The sequence below is a fragment of the Bos indicus genome, chromosome X (assembly GCF_029378745.1).
Source record: "Bos indicus isolate NIAB-ARS_2022 breed Sahiwal x Tharparkar chromosome X, NIAB-ARS_B.indTharparkar_mat_pri_1.0, whole genome shotgun sequence".
Taxonomy (NCBI): Eukaryota; Metazoa; Chordata; class Mammalia; order Artiodactyla; family Bovidae; genus Bos; species Bos indicus.
Window position 1 is genome coordinate 149,417,165 of NC_091789.1, and position 18,941 is coordinate 149,436,105.

An 18,941-nucleotide genomic window follows, 5' to 3' on the forward strand; every position below is an offset into this window, starting at 1 on the left:
GGAGCTTCTGGGACCGCCCCCCCCCCCCAATAAGCAAAGACTCCAGGACATTCCCTGGAGACTCACAGCTCAGAGACCCTGCTCAGCCCCACAGCTCAGGGGATCACGCACTCAACATCATCCAGAGAGCTCCCTGCAGACGGGGAAGACACACCGTCCTTCAGATAGGGGTTGATAGATTTTCCTTCTGGGTGATTTTTAGTTACTCAACACAAAGGTAGATTTCTACTCTGCCCTCGTCATCGTTAAACACAACTTTAATGACACAAAGCTTGGTTGGCCCCTTCTCCATGGTCGTCTCTAGAACACAGACTGCAGGCTCCTCGGTCTTCTCTGTGTTAGTGGATCCAAAGTACACGGTTCTCCATTCTCCTGAAAGCTACGGCAAAATTCCCTTTGTAATATTTGTCCTAATCTTTTTATTTCATCAAGCACCATGCCTCGTGAGCTTCCCATCCCTTGTACAATTCATTATCTAACTTGACTGAGCAGAGCAGGATTTATAAAATAATGTAAAACTGAAGTCACGGGATAAGAGAGAACTGAGACATTTCCGAGATAGCTTGAGCTCAGATGTCAAATGAAACAACTCCGATGCAACCCTGTTTGGCTGATCCCCATTCTGTGTTACAAGAGCAGGAAAAATGCACTTGAGTCAATGAATACACTAGAGATGATACAGACACCAAACACAACAGGAATAGAGACAGTAACTGGAGTAATGCATTGCTGGGGGTAGATGACTCAGCTTATGAATCCACATAGCAAAACCACAAAAGGGACACAGACACACAAAGACCTCCTCCCAGGTCAGACCATCCCTGGTACCTCTGAGGCACTTGGCTCAGCTTCCTCTTCTTGGGCGGCACAAACCAGACCAAGGAGAAGCGTCAGGAACAGAACCTTCATCTTGTGTCTCCTGTGGTCTTTCTCCTGTCGAGGCTGAGGGTGTCCCAGTGGTTGGAGAGGATGAGAATTGTGACACTTTTTATAGTATCCTTATGTTGGTGTGACTCGACATGAGCCAGTGCTTGGACCTTTTAAGAAAAATGTGATCCAGAAGTCATCTTCAATATCCTGCTTTGCAGGGATGAACTTTTATGACATTTTGTCATTTAATGATGAGGATTGTTTTAGGAGATGCCTAAGTGAATCTGGACATTTGACCTTTAGAGTGAGTGACAAATTGCAGTCCACATCCAACATTTCAGGTCAGGAAGATTCATTTTCCTTTCTATCCTGAGATCCAAAACGGGATAAGCTGTGCAGTAGACACATCCCCCACTCCTGTATTCCTGGGACAGTTCTGTTATTTCTAACTGAAGGAAGTCATGGGGCCTTTATTCTAAATTCTCCGTTCATCAATAGTGCCCAAAACGTAGGTAACAAACTGGCAAATAAACAGAATTGTCTCTTACTCAAACAGTACTCTAGTAACCCCTCCTCCAAAATAATGCCAATCCATGCTTGGTGTGTCTCCTGGTGTTTCTTTCTCTAGTTTGTCCAGGCTTCTGTGACTATGAAGCCTCTCTTTCCTAGAAGATTGATTGCCTCTTACTTTTCTCTTTTCTCTGTGATCCTTGTTTTTATTTCTTAGATTGCACAACTCCTATCCAAACACTGCAAGGTAACTTTTGACCTTGGCCACCAGAGATACCCATTTCCCTCAACGGACCTACATCGTACATTTCTCATAGTTCCCAAGGGTGTCCCATTTGTCTGAAATGTCCATGACCCTCCTAACAGTTGTGGAAACTTTTAGGTTTGCAGGTTGATGTGGACAGAAGGACATTTCCTAGAAATGTCAGAGAAGGCAGTTCCCATGGAGAAAGGCTCCATTGTGTTTCACCACTGGGCAGCTTTGCTTCTATGTTCCAGGACTGCTTTTTATGGGTCAGTGTCTGTTTTCTTTTCACCGCTTGATATAGCTTTAGTGAAGGCTGGACACCTAATTCCTTTCCAGGTATTTCACTCCGTCAGCACCTGGACATAGTCCTTGATCAAACCGTTTCACTATCAAATGAGAATTGGATTTTTCCACCTCTCCATGCCACACTAATAATTGGTGAGTGTTAGATGATGTCATGTTGGAAACCAAACACAGCATCAACAATGGAAAACTCCAGACTAGTGCTTCTCAAGATGTGTGCACCGCAGGAGAGAAAAGCTCCCTTCTCTGCAGCGTGTCTTGATCTCTCCTTTATCTGACAGTAGAATACTAGAAAATAAGTTCCATACAATGTCCACTAAACTTCTGCCTTAATGTACATCATAAAGAACGTGTGCTCTGTAAAATTCTTCATGTGCACACTTTGGCCTGAATTCAGTAAATACAGAGTTAGTGCCAACAAGAGCCTAAGCCTCAGAATTCAGCAGGAAGCAGAGACTCAGTACGTCATCCAGAGAACAGTCTTCCTGTGAAAGGATTCAGATACATATTAATACAAGCTAATAAATAATTGCCAAAACAATCACTCTTTAGAAGTTGTAGGATGAGATCAGAGAAAGGTGGAAAGTTAGAATGTGTAAGGTTCCTTTTTTACATTGAGGGAATATTCCCTAGAGAAGGTTTTGCATGATGCTCTGTGAATAGTTGGAACACTGGGTTAAGTCTGAATCTGTGAGAAGAATACAATATTTGACTTAAGAATATAAATCCTAATGTGTTTTGAATAGTGGCCTTGGTTGGTTACATGATCAAAATTCTACAAATGCATTCACTGTTTTTTAATAGATTTTTTTTCTGAAGTAGACTGTTTTAGATTTGTGATTGAATTTGTTACCATAACGCTTCTGTTTTATTTATGGTTTTGTGGCCACAAGGCATGTGAGATCATAGCTAGAAAATCAGAGATTAGAAGGCAAAGTTCTAACCAGTGAATCAGCAAAGAAGTCCTTAGACGTGCATTCACTTTCATAAGGCATTACATTTAAGGCAGTTATGAAACAATTGATACGTACAAAATCCATTAACTGGTTGTTTAATTATGGTATTAAAACATTTAGAAATAAATATAATAGTAGCTACGACACAGAATGGAAAATATAAAACACTGGATTCATAAATTAGATCTCTATGAGTTAACACATCTGCTTTTTTGACTACACCAAAGCCTTTGACTTTGTGGGTCACTACAAAATTCTTCAAGAGATGGGAATACCAGACCACCCTACCTGCCTCCTGAGACATCTGTATGCAGGGCAAGGAGCAACCATTAGAACGGGACATGGAACAATAGACTGGTTCCAAATTGGGAAACGAGTACCTAAATGCTGTATATTGTCACCCTGCTTGTTTAACTTATGTGCAGAGTACATCAAGCGAAATGCTGGGCTGGATGAAGCACAAGCTGGAATCAAGATTGCCGGGAGAGATATCAATAACCTCAGATATGCTGATGGCACCACCCTTATGGCAGAAAGCTAAGAAGAACTAAAGAGCCTCTTGATGAAAGTGAAAGAGAAGAGTGAAAAAATTGGCTTAAAGCTCAACATTCAGAAACTAAGATCATGGTATCTGGTCCCATCACTTAATGGCAAATAGATGGGGAAACAATGGAAACAGTGACAGACATTATTTTGGGCTCCACAATCACTGCAGATGATGACTGGAATCATGAAATTAAAAGATGCTTACTCCTTGGAAGAAAAGCTATGACCAACCTAGATAGCATATTCAAAAGCAGAGACATTACTCTTCCAACAAAGGTCCGTCTAGTCAAGCCTATGGTTTTTCCTGTGGTCATGCATGGATGCGAGAGTTGGACTGTGAAAAAGGCTGAGCACCGAAGAATTGATGCTTTTGAACTGTGGTGTTGGAGAAGACTCTTGAGAGTCCCTTAGACTGCAAAGAGATCCAACCAGTCCATCCTAAAGGAGATCAGTCCTGGGTGTTCATTGGAAGGACTGATGTTGAAGCTGAAACTTCAGTACTTTGGCCACCTGATGTGAAGAGCTGACTCATTTGAAAAGACCCTGATGCTGGGAAAGATTGAGGGCAGAAGAAGAGGGTGGCAGAGGATGAGATAGTTGGATGGTGTCACTGACTTGATGGACATGAGTTTGAGCAAGCTCCAGGCGATGCTGATGGACAGCCATGCCTAGACTGCTGCAGTCCATGGGGTCGCAGAGTCGAACACAATGGAGCGACTGAACTGAACTGATGAATTAACACAGTCTCTACAAATACTATTCCTTGAACAAGAGTGTAATTCCCTTCACGTTAATTCTCATGTATGTGTAAAACAAAGACTGGTCTTCCGTAAGCTAGTATGTTGGTCTGTTTATGAGACAGCATGCATGTGTACGTAGAAGTGTAAAGTTTGTGCTGGCGTGTATCTGTTTTACACTGTTGTGTGAGTTCTGCCTTACAGCAAGGTGAATCAACTATGCATGCTCACATATCCCCTCTAGTCTGGAATTCCTTCCCATTCCGATCGCCATAGAGCACTGCGTGGAGCTCCCTGTGCTGACTGCAGGGTCTCTTTAGTTCCCTCCTTTATTCAGAGTATCAGTGGTGTTTACATACATGAGTCCCAGTCTCCCGTATCTTCTCAACCCCCGTCTCCCCCTTGCTGACCATATGTTTGTGCTCTCTGCCTGTGTCTCTGCTTCTGCCCGGGAACTAGGCTCATCTGTACCCCTTTTCTGTTAATAGATTCCACACACATAAGTTATATACTGTATTTGGTTTTCGCTTTCGGACATACGTCACACTCTATGACACTCTGTAGGCCCGTCCGCATCTCTGCACATGGCTGCTTGTATTCCATTGTGTTTGTCCAGGATTCTTGCCTGGGAAATCCCATGAATAGAGAAGCCTGGAGAGGTATAGTCCATGGGGTGGCAAAGAGTCAGACACAAGCTAGTGAATTAACAAAAACAACAAGTGTATCTTTATCTATTCCTCTGCTGGGGGACATTCATGTTGCTTCCATGTCCTGTCTATTGGAAATACTGCTGCCGTATATCGCAGTACATGTACATTTTGGAATTAATGTTTTCTCTGGGTATATAGAATTTAATGAACCCTGTTGGAAATCTTTAATTCTGTCTAGAAGATTGAGGATGAAACTAGAAATGAAAATACTTTAATATGAAGTCACGATCATGTGTCTGTGGGTGACTTTCTATCAGTTTACTGGTATTTCTTCTTAGAAAATTTTTAATTAAATCTTCTAGCCCTGAAAATTTATCAAACATTCAACTCAATTTCTTTAGTGGATTAAAGACAGTAAAAGGTTTGTTTTTTTTTTTTTTTTTGTCTATGTCAGAATTAGTAACACATCTTCCAAGTAATGTGTGCATTTCATCAGAAGTATTATTTCCGGTAATATAAATCTGCTTATAGTTTCCTCATGATTGTATCCGTTGTATTTGATGTGATGATTTGGTTTTTCCATATTAATATTGGCATCACAAATACACAAGTCACACATATATATGTATATTATGTGTATATACATATACATAAATCCATATATGTGTATGTCAAATTTTTGACATATTTATGCCAGGACTTCTGTTCAATATTGCTTAAGAGATGACGCGTCTTAATTAGTGTTCAGATGCCTATTTTTGCATCCAATCATCAGTCCAGCATCTCCAGACCACCTGTGAAGACCAGAGTCCAAAGTCCAACTGTATACACTCTGCTATACAAGTGGGAGAACTTAAATATTGCCCTTGACCTCTGTAACTACCAACTAACCCATGGAAACATTCATTATTGGTGCCTTTGACGTTGGCCAGCTGTAGCCCACTGTAGAAGGCAATGGCACCCCACTCCAGTACTCTTGCCTAGAAAATCCCATGGGTGGAGGAGCCTGGTGGGCTGCAGTCCATGGGGTCGCTAAGAGTCGGACATGACTGAGCGACTTCACTTTCACTTTTCCCTTTCATGCACTGGAGAAGGAAATGGCAACCCACTCCAGTGTTCTTGCCTGGAGAATCCCAGGGACCGGGGAGCCTGGTGGGCTGCCGTCTATGGGGTCGCACAGAGTCGGACACGACTGAAGTGACTTAGCAGCAGCAGCAGCAGCCCACTTGGAGGTCATGTTTATATAGGAACTAAAACCTTTATTCTGTTAAATATTACTGAGGTCTAGTATTGCTTTCCCAGCTCCTGGACCAAATCTGCTTGATTTGCCCAAACCCTTGGAACGTTCTGTATCTTGAGGATGGTTGATGTTTCAGATCGTAAACATCTTGAGCACTCTGGGGAGCTGGTCCCTGTGTTCTCCCCAGGACAGTGGGAATGGCCTCTCCTGGGAAGCACTACCATCGGCTGCTTTCTGAAGCACAAGAGCCTGGAAGATCCTCTTTAGATGCTGTGAGCAGTTACAACTTCCTGACTGAGCTGTCAATCACCTTGTTCCTGCCAGCCCCGCCCTGACTTCCTGTTACTATGAATTCACCTGGGCTCAGATCCCAGCCACCTCTGATTGCTAGTGATCCAGTCCTTAAGTAAAATCAGGCCTTCAGTTCAATTGCAGAAGTCCAGGTGCTGTCAGAACAAGCACCTTTCCTGTCGTGGCCCTTGGCGTGTTACATTCTCTATGAAGCTCAGAGAGGGGAACCCCAGTTCTTTCCCTGTAATGAATGAGATGCTTTCGAGAGACGTTGCTCTTGACCAGCCTGCCCCCTCCCATGACAGTAAGAGAGTCCACCACCCTGTCACAGGATGGCTTAGTCCTTTATCTCCTTCCCGCCCCCGCACCCCGGACACCTCTAGAGCATCTCCTTTTACTTTTTCCCAGAACTGTTTCTGATGGAACTCCGATCCTATTATAGGCATCTGTTTCCCTATAATTAAATTTAATGTGCATATTTCTGTGTTGTAAAATGGGGGCTTTTGGTCCACACACGGGCGACTCAGCTGTATATTCAACCAATTTATTATTTAAACCCTCAGAAATCAAACACCACCAAGCAGCACGTGATTAGTGACCAGGAGAGGTGAGATGGGAGAGGGAGTGTGAGTGTCAGGAGAGAAGGATCCTGTTACTCAGGAACCAGGAAAGTGGTCTTCGTGTTGTTGGTCTTGATTCCATGGAGATGAGGATGTGTCTGGTCTCAGGGACTCTTTCTGTAGGTGAACAAAACAGAAGCAAAGGTTTAGTAGAGTCGACTGTGTGATGACTGCCAGGGGTGAGCCTCAGGCAGTAGGCTGTCCCTGGTCTTTAGATGTTGGAGCTGTTAGGAGCTGGTAGCTGATCCAGTGTCAGAATCCTGGTGGACCTCAACACTCCACATCTCTGATGTAGGTGGGGGTCCCTGTGGAATTTTCCCCAGGATGTACATATGGGGTGACCTTTCCTACTAGGGGGTGGATTCTAGGAGCTATGATTTCAGAGTGCATGTTCAGGCTCTGTGACTGGACCACGTGCCTGGAATTGCACGAATTTTGTTTTGGGGGTCTTCAAGAGTTAACTTTTAATTTTTAATTTTCTACTGGAGCACAGTTCATTATCAACTTTGTATTACCTTCAGGGCTACAGCAACCTGATTAGTTTATATGAACAGATATTAATATCTGTCTCTTTCATATTCTTTTCCCATTTAGGTTATTAGCAGAGTATTGTACATAGTTTTCTGTGCTATACAGGATGACCTAGTTGTCTGTCCATTCTGTATATAATAGTTTGTATCTGCTAACTCCAAACTCCCAATCCTTCTCTTCCCAACATCCTCTCGCTAGGCAACTGTAAGTTTGTTTTCTGTATCTGTGTGTCTTTTTCTCTGTTGTAAATAAAATGTTTCATGACTTATTTTAGGTTCCACGTATAAGTGATACCATATGATATTTGTCTTTCTCTTTCTGACCTCACTCAGTATGACAACCCTTAGGTCCATCCACGTTGCAGTGAATGGAATGATTTCATGCTTTTTTATGGCTGAGCAATATTCCATTAAATATATGCACTATATCTTCCTTATCACAGTCACCTGGAAGCCAGCGTTTTCTTCTGCTTTTCTTGTGTTCTATTTTTTTTTCCCCAACAGAAAACTAAAAGCCACACGTTACCCTAGATCAGTGTCATTTTCTGAGGCTGTCTTAGTTGAGAAATTTTAAAGATCCCACTTTAAGAAAATCTTCTCATGAGGAAGGATATAAACCAAATGCACGTTTCACACAGTGTGGCCAGAAGGGCCTTTACTGCTTTTGTCAGCACCATATGACATTAAACACTGGTTTTACAAAAAGTGTGAGCTCTTCTTAATCCCAGTTCTCCTGGAGGAGAAGAGACCTGCCTGGACAACCATGAGGACTGACGGGGACACTAATTAGCTTCCACCAACTTGTGGGGATTCCTGCTTCTCTCTGATGAGTCAGGTCTGTAAGATTCCTGCAGGATAAAGCTTTCTCACCAAAGGTTGTCAGCATGAATCAACCAACCTTTTTGCAATGTAATATGGCTCCAGAGAAGAGAAAGTACCTAATTTAACAGACAAAATTCTCCAGTGATAGAATGTAAGTTATTGCATCAAATAATCATTACCTACAGTATTTGGCAGGTGTGAAATCACCATGTGTCCTTATTAATTTATTCAATAGAATGTTATCAGAAACAGACTTACTCTGAGGTTGTTGAAGTCCCTTGGGTACAGGGAGGACAGTCCTCTGGGGGAAGATCAAAAGGACAGGAAAAAAATATCTGCTGACTATTACCATTCCCCACTATTTCCAAGACCATTTTTTTTAAGTAATGAATTATATAAAAGAGTTTTTATGGAGAAAGAAATTTTAAGCAAATTGATTTGTTTCTTGAGAGTATATTTACAGATCAGGGGAATGATCTATTTAGGAAAAAGTATGATTCCGTTACCGCTTTCGATGAAATTGATGATATTTTTCTCTTCAATCTTTTTCTTGTCTATCAGTTCATTGAATATCGCCAAGGATTCCTCTTCAATATTCACTTTCACTGGAAAGCACCACACAGAAAGCAGAATTTTGCCCCTTAGAACCCAGAGAAATGTTTCTGAAAACAGAACAAAAAGTTGAGTGTGCAAGTCAGATCTTCCCTTGTTCTAAATTAAGCCTCAAACAGTTACTATTTCTCATGACTCCAGTGTCTGCTGTCTGTCTTAAGAATTAAGCCCTGCCCAACTCTGTACATAGACAGCCCCCCAACATCATCAGCAGCAAAGACTCTCAGGAACTCCATGAATTTGGGGCTCCATGCATCACAGTGGGAAACCAACTTGCTTCTTTCCCAACTTCCTAGTATTTGTACCTCCATTCCTGTCTTGTTGTGGATCTAAATAAGGAGGAAACAGCATTCTCCCCTGACACACGTTATCACTCGCACATGGTAACTGAAGATGATGTATTCTTTAAATAACCAACATTCTGCCCAAAATTGATGTGTGTTGTTCCAATGGTGTTCACACCTCTCAATGCTTCTGTGTCGCTATGTGGGGTGATGTCAGTGTTTATAAGAACAAAATACTTGAAAAATTGAACAAGACAACGATTTATTGTACAAGTTTCTGTTTCAACGCTTAGAGTGTGTTGGGAAACTGGTATAAACTGAGGACATTGAGAGTAGCCACATCACAGCCATGGCTTGAAGTTAATTGAAGTGTTTTAAAACAAAAACAATAGAAACCAACAAAATATTGTAATTTCCTCTATTTAAAAATATTTTAAAAGTAAAAGCTATTTCTAGTAAAACTCAATTTGTTCCCGCTTAAATGTCAATAGGTGGAAATTTTTTTAGAAACATGTGATGATCATTGGAAGGACTGATGTTGAAGCTGAAATTCCAATACTTTAGCCACCTGATGTGAAGAGCTGACTCATTTGAAAAGACCCTGATGCTGGGAAAGATTGAAGGCAGGAGGAGAAGGGGACGACAGAGGATGAGATGGCTGGGTGGCATCACCGACTCAATGCATATGGGTTTGGGTGGACTCCAGGAGCTGGTGATGGACAGGGAGGCCTGGCGTGCTGCGGTTCATGGGGTTGCAAAGAGTCAGAAACAACTGAGCAACCGAACTGAACTGAACTGACTGATGATCTGATACTTCCACCGCTACAGGCTCATCTTTCTTGGGAGATTACGTTCTGGGATTTAACTCAGTGCACATAAAGTCCAAGGTCCTGGAGACTGCATAATTGATACTGTCACCATATCCTTATTTTATGGATAAAAGTCCTGACAATGGAAATGTTACATGACCATGTTGACGTGAATATGAGGATATACATACCCAGTATTCCGACACATCATGTCTCCCCGCCGAATGCAAACTGGTTGACAACCCACAGCACCAGAGCGTTGTCAGAAGCACAACAGATTCTGAGTTCATTTGTACTGAAAACTGTGAGAGAGAGAAAAGATACAAATATACATCTCTGCTTTATTATCAGTTAGATTTATGGTCGCAGATTGAGAATATTGGCAATGTGCATCATGTGCTGATCTGTGCCTCGCTGCATGGGTGAGACGAGTACTATAGTTTTCATGATAGCAAGGGAAGCAGCTGCTGCTGCTACGTCGCTTCAGTCGTGTCCGACTCTGTGCCACCCCACAGACGGCAGCCCACCAGGCTCCCCCGTCCCTGGGATTCTCCAGGCAAGAAGCAGGCCAGACTTTTAATCCCACCTTTTCATACAATTGGGCTTCCCTGGTGGCTCAGACGGTAAAAGCATCTGTCTGCAATGCAGGACACCCAGGTTCGATCCCTGGATCGGGAAGATCCCCTGGAGAAGGAAATGGCAGCCCACTCCAGTACTCTTGCCTGGGAAATCCCATGGATGGAGGAGCCTGGTAGGCTAGAGTCCATGGGGTCGCAAAGAGTCGGACACGACTGAGCACCTTCACTTTCACTTTTCTTTCATACAGTTGACCTAATACTCTTAAATTGTAGTCAAATATGTACTCCTGAGGCCATGTAAATTTACGAAGGTCGTGTAGGGCCGTTATAAAGAATTTAGGAATATAAATCTTAGCCAGCATCCTCGCAGCTTTGAATGGAAGCTGCCTTTACGGTTGAACTCAAGGTTATTTCCTTGGGTTCAAGTTCATCCACCATACCTTCGATGAATTAAGATGTTATAAGGTTGTTTTTAAAAGGTATTCATGTTGATGTTTGGCAGAGACCAACTCAATACTGTAGGCAATTATCCTTCCACTAAAAATAAGTAAAATTTTAAAATGTAAAGGACACTGATGTGCAGACTCAAGGTAGACCCTTGAGACATGAGTTCATGAGGATGTTGTAAGTTGTATGAGTACGATGTGAAATACAGGTATACACATGGTTATGTTCATTGAGTAACACTCACAGTTGGCAGGAGACCTCCAAGCCGTGTGTTTGTACCCTTGTCTCATGACAAAGTGAGTGCTTGGAAACCTTAGGGACTGGAGCCTGCTCACCCCTCTGATTGTTAGTAGGAGTAGAATTCAGGTGTGTGGGTTATAGAAGGACATTGGGCCAAGATTTCCACCCAAACATACTCTGACCTGTGAAACTCTCATACTTACAATAAACAACATAAATGTTGTCATGTTTCTTTCTTCCCCAGAAATGCATTTTTTCTCAGTTTCCATTCAACCTTAAAACAATAAATATTCATGGTGATTGATCCAAGTAATGAAAATATGAGCTATAACTAGGATTTTCTTTGATTGTCCCCAAGGATGAAGTGTGAGGTGTCACCTTAGTGCCTGTGAGAAATGTGACCTTTGAAAGAGAAGAAATACATTCACTAGGAAAAAACTCTGATGCTGGGAGGGATTGGGGGGCAGGAGGAGAAGGGGACGACAGAGGATGAGATGGCATCACTGACTCGATGGACGTGAATCTGAGTGAACTCCGGGAGTTGGTGATGGACAGGGAGGCGTGGCGCGCTGCGATTCATGGGGTCGCAAAGAGTCAGACACGACTGAACGACTGAACTGAACTGATGACCAAGTAACTATCAAGCGACAAGGATGGCCCGTCTACGTATTAAATCTGAGCAGTAGTTCCAAAATTAATGGCAAAGACAAAGCAAGTCATGTTTAAAGCCAAATGAACATGGAGAAATCTAGAGTTACAGGAAGAAATGAAAGAATACACCTTTTAAAAAATATATATACTTCCTGGAAACAGACGTGTCGCCATCATGACAGATATTGGGGTTCCCAAAACCCTGACAATGTTCATTAGAGAATATGATGGGAAAAATTCACAAAAAGTTATAGAAAGAAATGTTTCGTTTTTTCAGAACACACACTTTTCTTCCATCACAGCACCATATAGAGGCTTACACATGTGTGGGTGTACACACATTGACACACACACACACACACACAAGCAAACACACAAGTACACATAATATGCTTGTATGCCATAAGGAAGTTGTGTCTACGTAATATAAGATGGTATATATTGTCAGGGCTTCTGCAGTGGGTCAGAGGGTAAAGAATCCCCCTCGATACAGGAGACCCAAGTTTGATCCTGGGTCAGGAACATTCCCTGGAGAAGGAGATGGCTATTCACTCCGGTACTCTTGCCTGGAGAATCCCATGGACAGAGGAGCCTGGTGGGCTACACTCCAAGGAGATGGCTATCCACTCCAGTATTCTTGCCTGGAGAATCCCATAGACAGAGAGCCTGGCAGGCTACAATCCATGGGGTCGCAAAGAGTCGGACACAAATGAAGCGACTTAACACGCATGCCTGCATATGTTGTCAACGGTATAAGAAAAAAAGGCTTTGACTGACTTCATATAATCCATGTGTGAAAAAGGGTGTATTTGGTACATAGGAAGGATGCACATGAACCCAATATTAAAATCGAAACAACCCAACAAAAACAATTAGATTAATTATCAAACAGACACCTTTGAAAACAATATCCACAGTGAATTGTGTTCACTGTTACTAATAAATTGAAGTTACTCAAAACATCTAGAAAGTAGGAACAAAACCACTTTCTATTACATGAAAAATAGACACAATTTTATATGTGCAAATAACATCCTTTCACTTGGCTTGAGAAATGGGACTCCCTATATATGCAGACACTGAGATAAAATTGTAAACATTCTGCTGAGTGTTTAAGCCGGGGGGAAAATGATGCAAGGTGCATAATCTTGCTGCCTGAGGTTCTAGAAGGGGAGAGAATAAGCAGATCCATTGTTATCTGTGGCTCAAGGAGGAGACATTAATGGCGAGAAAAAAGAGATTTTTGGCAGAGTTGGAGGAATTTTGTATCTGCACTGTGGAGGTCGTGAAGAGGGTGTGCACCTGTCAAAACACTTTGAACTATGCCCTCCACAAACCTGCATATAATTACACATAAATACACATCAGTAAGGGGCTTCCCAGCTGGTGCTAGTGGTAAAGAACCCACCTACCAAAGCAGGAGACATAAGAGACACGTGTTCCATCCCTGGTTCGGAAAGATCCGCTGGAGGAGGGCATAGCAACCCACTCCAGTATTCTTGCCTGGAGGATCCCGTGGACACAGGAGCTTGGGGGGCTATGGTACAGAGGGTTTGCACAGAGTCGGACAACGACTGAGTGACTCAGCATGCATGCACACTTTAGTAAAGCTGGTTTCTGAAAGAGCAGCCACATGAAAATTCAAACATAGAGCTCAAAACCTGGAAAACAAGAGAAAACATCAGCAAAGAGTAAGATAATAGATAATCTTTAAAATTTTAGTGAAAACAAACAGGTATGTTTCCTAGGATAAGGGGTGTGTGTGTGTGTGTGTGAGCCTGTATCAGTACGTGTGGTTGTAAGCCTGTATCAGTACGTGTGGTTGTAATTGACCCTAAGTATAGTAACAGTACATGCATATATATTGTATATATCTCTATATTTATATGTCTATAAACCAATCACTCCAAGGAGAAATATTACTGGCTTTTTTTCTTTGTGTTTCTATTCCTCCATATACATACCCGAGGTTGCATGTTCTTAGTAAAGCATCTGTAGTGTAGTGGACATTCCCTGAGTGGTCCTTGGGGCTGTGAGTCTTCAGTAAACTCAGTCGTGACGAAAGATTCCAGGACTTGCCCCAGGGGCTCACAGAGGAACTGCCGCCTCCCAGCTCAGAGACCCTGGTCAGCCCCACAGCTCAGGGGTCATGCTCTCAGCATCACACAGACAGCTCCCTGCAGACGGGGGAGACACACTCTCCCTCGGGCTTGGGGTTTACAGCTGCTTTCCTTCTGGGTGATTTTTATTTACTCAACACAAACCTCGATCTTTGTTGTGCCCTTTTTATCGTCAGTTTCAAGTTTAACAAGGGGAAACCCCAATCGGACATTCTTGATCACTGAATTACTGGATGCAATGTACAACAACTCTCCATTTTCCTGAAAACTGAGAGCAAAAATTCCCCTTAGAAATTCTAGTGCTTGTCTTTTTCTTTCATCAAGCATCATCCTTCATGAGCATCGCTCATGCAAAGCAGCCCATGTTGTCTAACTTGACTGAACAAAGCAGGATTCATAGAAGAATGTAAAACTGAAGTCAGAGTGAAAGAAGGAATTAAGACATTTCTGAGAGAGTTTGAGCTCTGATGTCAAATGCAAGAGCTCCAACAGCTGTTTGACTGATCCTCTTTCCATGTTAGAAGAGCAGGAAAAATGCTTAAGAGTCAATTAATACACAGTAGAGATGATGCAGAGACCAAGTGGAACACGCCTAGAGCCAGTAAATGGAGCAATGATCAGTTGGAGGGATGCAAGTTTCTGATGGAGCCACATAACGAAACCACAAAAGGGACACACACACACACCCACAAGACCTCCTCCCGGATCAGACCATCCCTGGTACCTCTGAGAGACTTTGCTCACCTTCCTCTTCTTGGGTGGAACAAATCAGACCAAGGAGAAGAGTCAGGAAGAGAACCTTCATCTTTTTCTCTTGTGGTCCTTCTTCTGTCGAGGCTGAGGGTGTCCCGGTGGTTGGAGAGGATGCGAATTGTGACACTTTTTATAGGATCGTTATGTTGGCTTGACACGTCATGAACCAATGGTTGTTCCTCCTTAAGACCTTGGTCGTTGAAGTCATCTTCAATATCCTGCTTGGCAGGGCTGAGCTTTCATGGCATTTTGTCATTTTAATCACGGGGATTGTTTTAGGAGATGCTCAAGTGACTCTGGACACTTGACCTTTAGAGTGAGTGAGAAATCACAATACACATCCGATATTTCAAGGGTCAGTAAGATTTATTTTCCTTTATATCTTGAGGTCAAACGGGGACATGCTGTCCAGGACACACATTCCCTACTCTTGTAATTGTTTTCTCAATATTTAAGTTAATTTAAGCATTGCCCTTGGTCTTTGTTACTATCAACAAAGCCATGGAAATATTCATTACGCATGCCTTTGTCATTGGCCACGTCTAACCCATTTGGAAGCTTTGTCTACGTAGGAAGTAAAACATTCACTCTATTAAATATGACTTTGTTGTGGTTCAGTTGCTCAGCTGTGTCTGACTCTCTGTGTCCTCATGGACTGCAGCACTCCAGGCTTCCCTGTTCCTCCCCGTCTTGGAGTCTGCTCATGTTCATTCAGTCAGCGATGCCCTCTAACCATCTCATCCTGTGCCAACCCCTTCTTTTCCAGTCCTCAATCCTTTCCAGCATCAGCGTCTTTTCCAATGAGTTGGCTCTTTGCATCCAGTGGCCGAAAATACCAGAGCGTCAGCTTCAGCATCAGTCCTTCCAATGTATACTCAGGGTTGACTTCCTTTAGGATTGACTGGTGTGATGTCCTTGCAGTCCAAGGGACCCTCAAGAGTCTTCTCCAACATCACAGTTCAAAAGCATCAGTTCTTTGATGCTCAGTCTTCTTTATGGTCCTACTCATACCCGTACATGACCACTGGAAAAACCATAGCTTTGACTATACAGACCTTTCTCGGTAAAGTGATATTTTTGTTTTTAATACACTATCTAGGTTTCTTATACCTTTTCTTCCAAGGAGCAAGCATCTTTTAATTTCATAGCCATAGTCACTGTCTGCAGTGATTTTGGAGCCCCCAAAAATAAAGTCTAGCACCGTTTCCATTTCCCTTCATTTATTTGCAATGAAGTGACAAAACCTGGTGCCATGATCTTAAGTTTTTGAACATTGAATTTTGAGCCAGCTTTTTCACTCTCTTCTTTCATTTTCATCAAGAAGTTCTTTAGTTCTTCACTTTCTGCCATAAGGGTGGTGTCATCTGCATATCTGAGGTTATTGATATTCTCCTGGAAATCTTGATTCCAGCTTGTGCTTCATCCCCCCCAGCATTGCTCCTGATGTACTCTGTATATAAGTTAAATAAGCTCATTGACAGTATACAGCCTTGACGTACTCCTTGCTCAATTTGGAACCAGTCTGTTGTTCCATGTCCATTTCTAACTGTTGCTTCTTGACCTGAATACAGTTTTCTCGGGAGGCAGGTAAGGTCTGGTATTCCCATCTCTTTAAGAACTTTTCACAGTTTGTTGTGACCTACACAGTCAAAGGCTTTGGCGTGGTTAGAGCAGATATTTTTCTGGAATTTTCTTGCTTTTTCTATGATCCAACGGATGTTGGCCATTAGATCTCTGGTTCCTCTACCTTTTCTAAATCCAGCTTGAACATCTGGAAGTTCATGGTTCATGTACTGTTGAAGCCTGGCTTGGAGAATTTTGAGCATTACTTTGTTAGCATGTGAGATGAGTGCAATTGTGCAGTAGTTTGAGCATTCTTTGGCATTGCCCTTCTTTGGGATTGGAATGAAAACGGACCTTTTCCAGTCCTGTGGCCACTGCTGAGTTTTCCAAATTTGCTGGCATGTTGAGTGCAGCACTTTCACAGCATCATCTTTTAGGATCTGAAATAGCTCAACTGGGATTCCATCACCTCCACTAGCTTTGTGATGCTAGTGATGCTGGCATAGTGATGCTTCCTAAGGCCCATTTGACTCTGCATTCCAGGATGTCCGGCTCTGGGTGGGTGACCACACCATCATGGTTACCGGGTCATGAAGACCTGTTTTGTACAACTGTGCTGTGTATGCTTACCACCTCTTCTTAATCTCTTCTGCTTCAGCGAGATCCTTATCATTTCTGTCCTTTATTGTGCCCATCTTTGCATGAAATGTTCCCATGGTATCTCTGATTTTCTTGAAGAGGTGTGTAGTCTTTTCCCATTCTGCTGTTTTCCTCTATTTCTTTGCATTGATCGCTGAAGAAGGCTTTCTTGCTCTTCTCTGGAACTCTGCCTTCAGAGGCATATATGTTTCCCTTTCTCCTTTGCATTTCGCTTCTATTCTTTTAAATACCACTTAGGTCTTGGATTAATTTTCCCAGGCCTTGGACCAGATCTCTGAGCTTTCACCCCACCCTTGGAATGAGTTCTATCTCTTGAGTGTTTGCTAGGCATTGTTGATTGTATACAGCTCAAACACCATGGCCATGGGCTGAACAGTGTGCTGTGCACTTGATATTTGGAATATGCAAACACTGCACATCCTGGCATCCACTGCTGTGTGATTCCAGCTTGTGCTTCCTCCAGCCCAGCGTTTCTCATGATGTGCTCTGCATATAAGTTAAATTAGCAGGGTGACAATATACAGCCTCGACGTACTGCTTTTCCTGTTTGGAACCAGGCTGTTATTCCACGTCCAGTTCTAACTGTTGCTTCCTGACCTGCATACAGGTTTGTCAAGAGGCAGGTCAGGTGATCTGGTATTCCCATCTCTTGAAGAATTTTCCACAGTTTATTGTGATCCCACAGTCAAAGGCTCTGGCATAGTCAATAAAGCAGAAATAGATGTTTTTCTGGAACTCTCTTGCTTTTTCGATGATCCAGTGGATGTTGGCAATTTGATCTCTGGTTCCTTTGCCTTTTCTAAAACCAGCTTGAACATCTGGAAGTTCACGGTTCACATATTGCTGAAGCCTGATTGGAGAATTTTAAGCATTACTTTACTAGCGTGTGAGATGAGTGCAATTGTGTGGTAGTTTGAGCATCCTTTGGCATTGCCTTTCTTTGAGATTGGAATGAGAAACGTTGGGCTGGAGGAAGCACAAGCTGGAATCAAGATTACCAGGACAAATATCAATAACCGCAGACATGCAGATGATACCACCCTCGTGGCAGAAAGTGAAGAGGAACTAAAAAGCCTCTTGATGAAAGGGGAGAGAGAAAAAGTTGGCTTAGAGCTCAGCATTCAGAAAACTAAGATCATGGCATCTGGTCCCATCACTTCATGGGAAATAGATGGGGAAACAGTGGAAACGGTGGCTGACTTTATTTTTCTGGCTCCAAAATCACTGCAGATGGTGACTGCAGCCATGAAATTAAAAGACACTCACCCTTGGAAAGAAAGTTATGACCAACATAAGACAGCATGTTAAAAATCAGAGACATTACTTTACCAACAAAGTTCCATCTAGTCAAGGCTATGGTTTTTCCAGTGGTCAGGTATGGATGTGAGAGTTGGACTATAAGGAAAGCTGAGTGCTGAAGAATTGATGCTTTTGAACTGTGGTGTTGGAGAAGACTCTTGAGAGTCCCTTGGGCTGCAAGGAGATCCAACCAGTCCATCCTAAAGGAGATCAGTCCTGGGTGTTCATTGGAGGGACTGATGTTGAAGCTGGAATTCTGATACTTTGGCCACCTGATGCAAAGAGCTGACTCATTTGAAAAGACCCTGATGCTGGGAAAGGTTGAAGGGGAGGAGAAGAGGACAACAGAGGATGAGATGGTTGGATGGCATCATCGACTCGATGGACAGAGCTTTGGATGGACTCTGGGAGTTGGTGATGGACAGGGAGGCCTGGCTTGCTGCAGTTCATGGGGTCGCAAAGAGTGGGACATGACTGAGCAACGGAACTGAACTGAACTGAACTGCTCTTTGAAGCATACGAGGCTGGAGACCAACTTTAGGTTTTGAGGACAGTGACAGCTTCCTGACAGAGCAACCAATCATCCTGTTCCTTCAGACAGTG

General features: G+C 42.8%; 2 long non-coding RNA genes across 2 annotated transcripts; both read right to left on the reverse strand.

Moving 5' to 3' along the window:
- Positions 1-6,884: 6,884 nt before the first annotated feature.
- Positions 6,885-12,525, reverse strand: LOC139181103 (uncharacterized). The gene is made up of 4 exons (XR_011565217.1): positions 11,496-12,525; positions 10,219-10,329; positions 8,829-8,984; positions 6,885-7,087 (listed from the first exon to the last, which is right to left on the reverse strand). It is a non-coding gene; the product is annotated as an uncharacterized lncRNA (long non-coding RNA).
- Positions 12,526-12,729: 204 nt separating this feature from the next.
- LOC139181102 (uncharacterized) lies at positions 12,730-14,914 on the reverse strand. Its single transcript, XR_011565216.1, has 3 exons — positions 14,808-14,914; positions 13,908-14,331; positions 12,730-13,604 (listed from the first exon to the last, which is right to left on the reverse strand). It is a non-coding gene; the product is annotated as an uncharacterized lncRNA (long non-coding RNA).
- Positions 14,915-18,941: the final 4,027 nt, after the last annotated feature.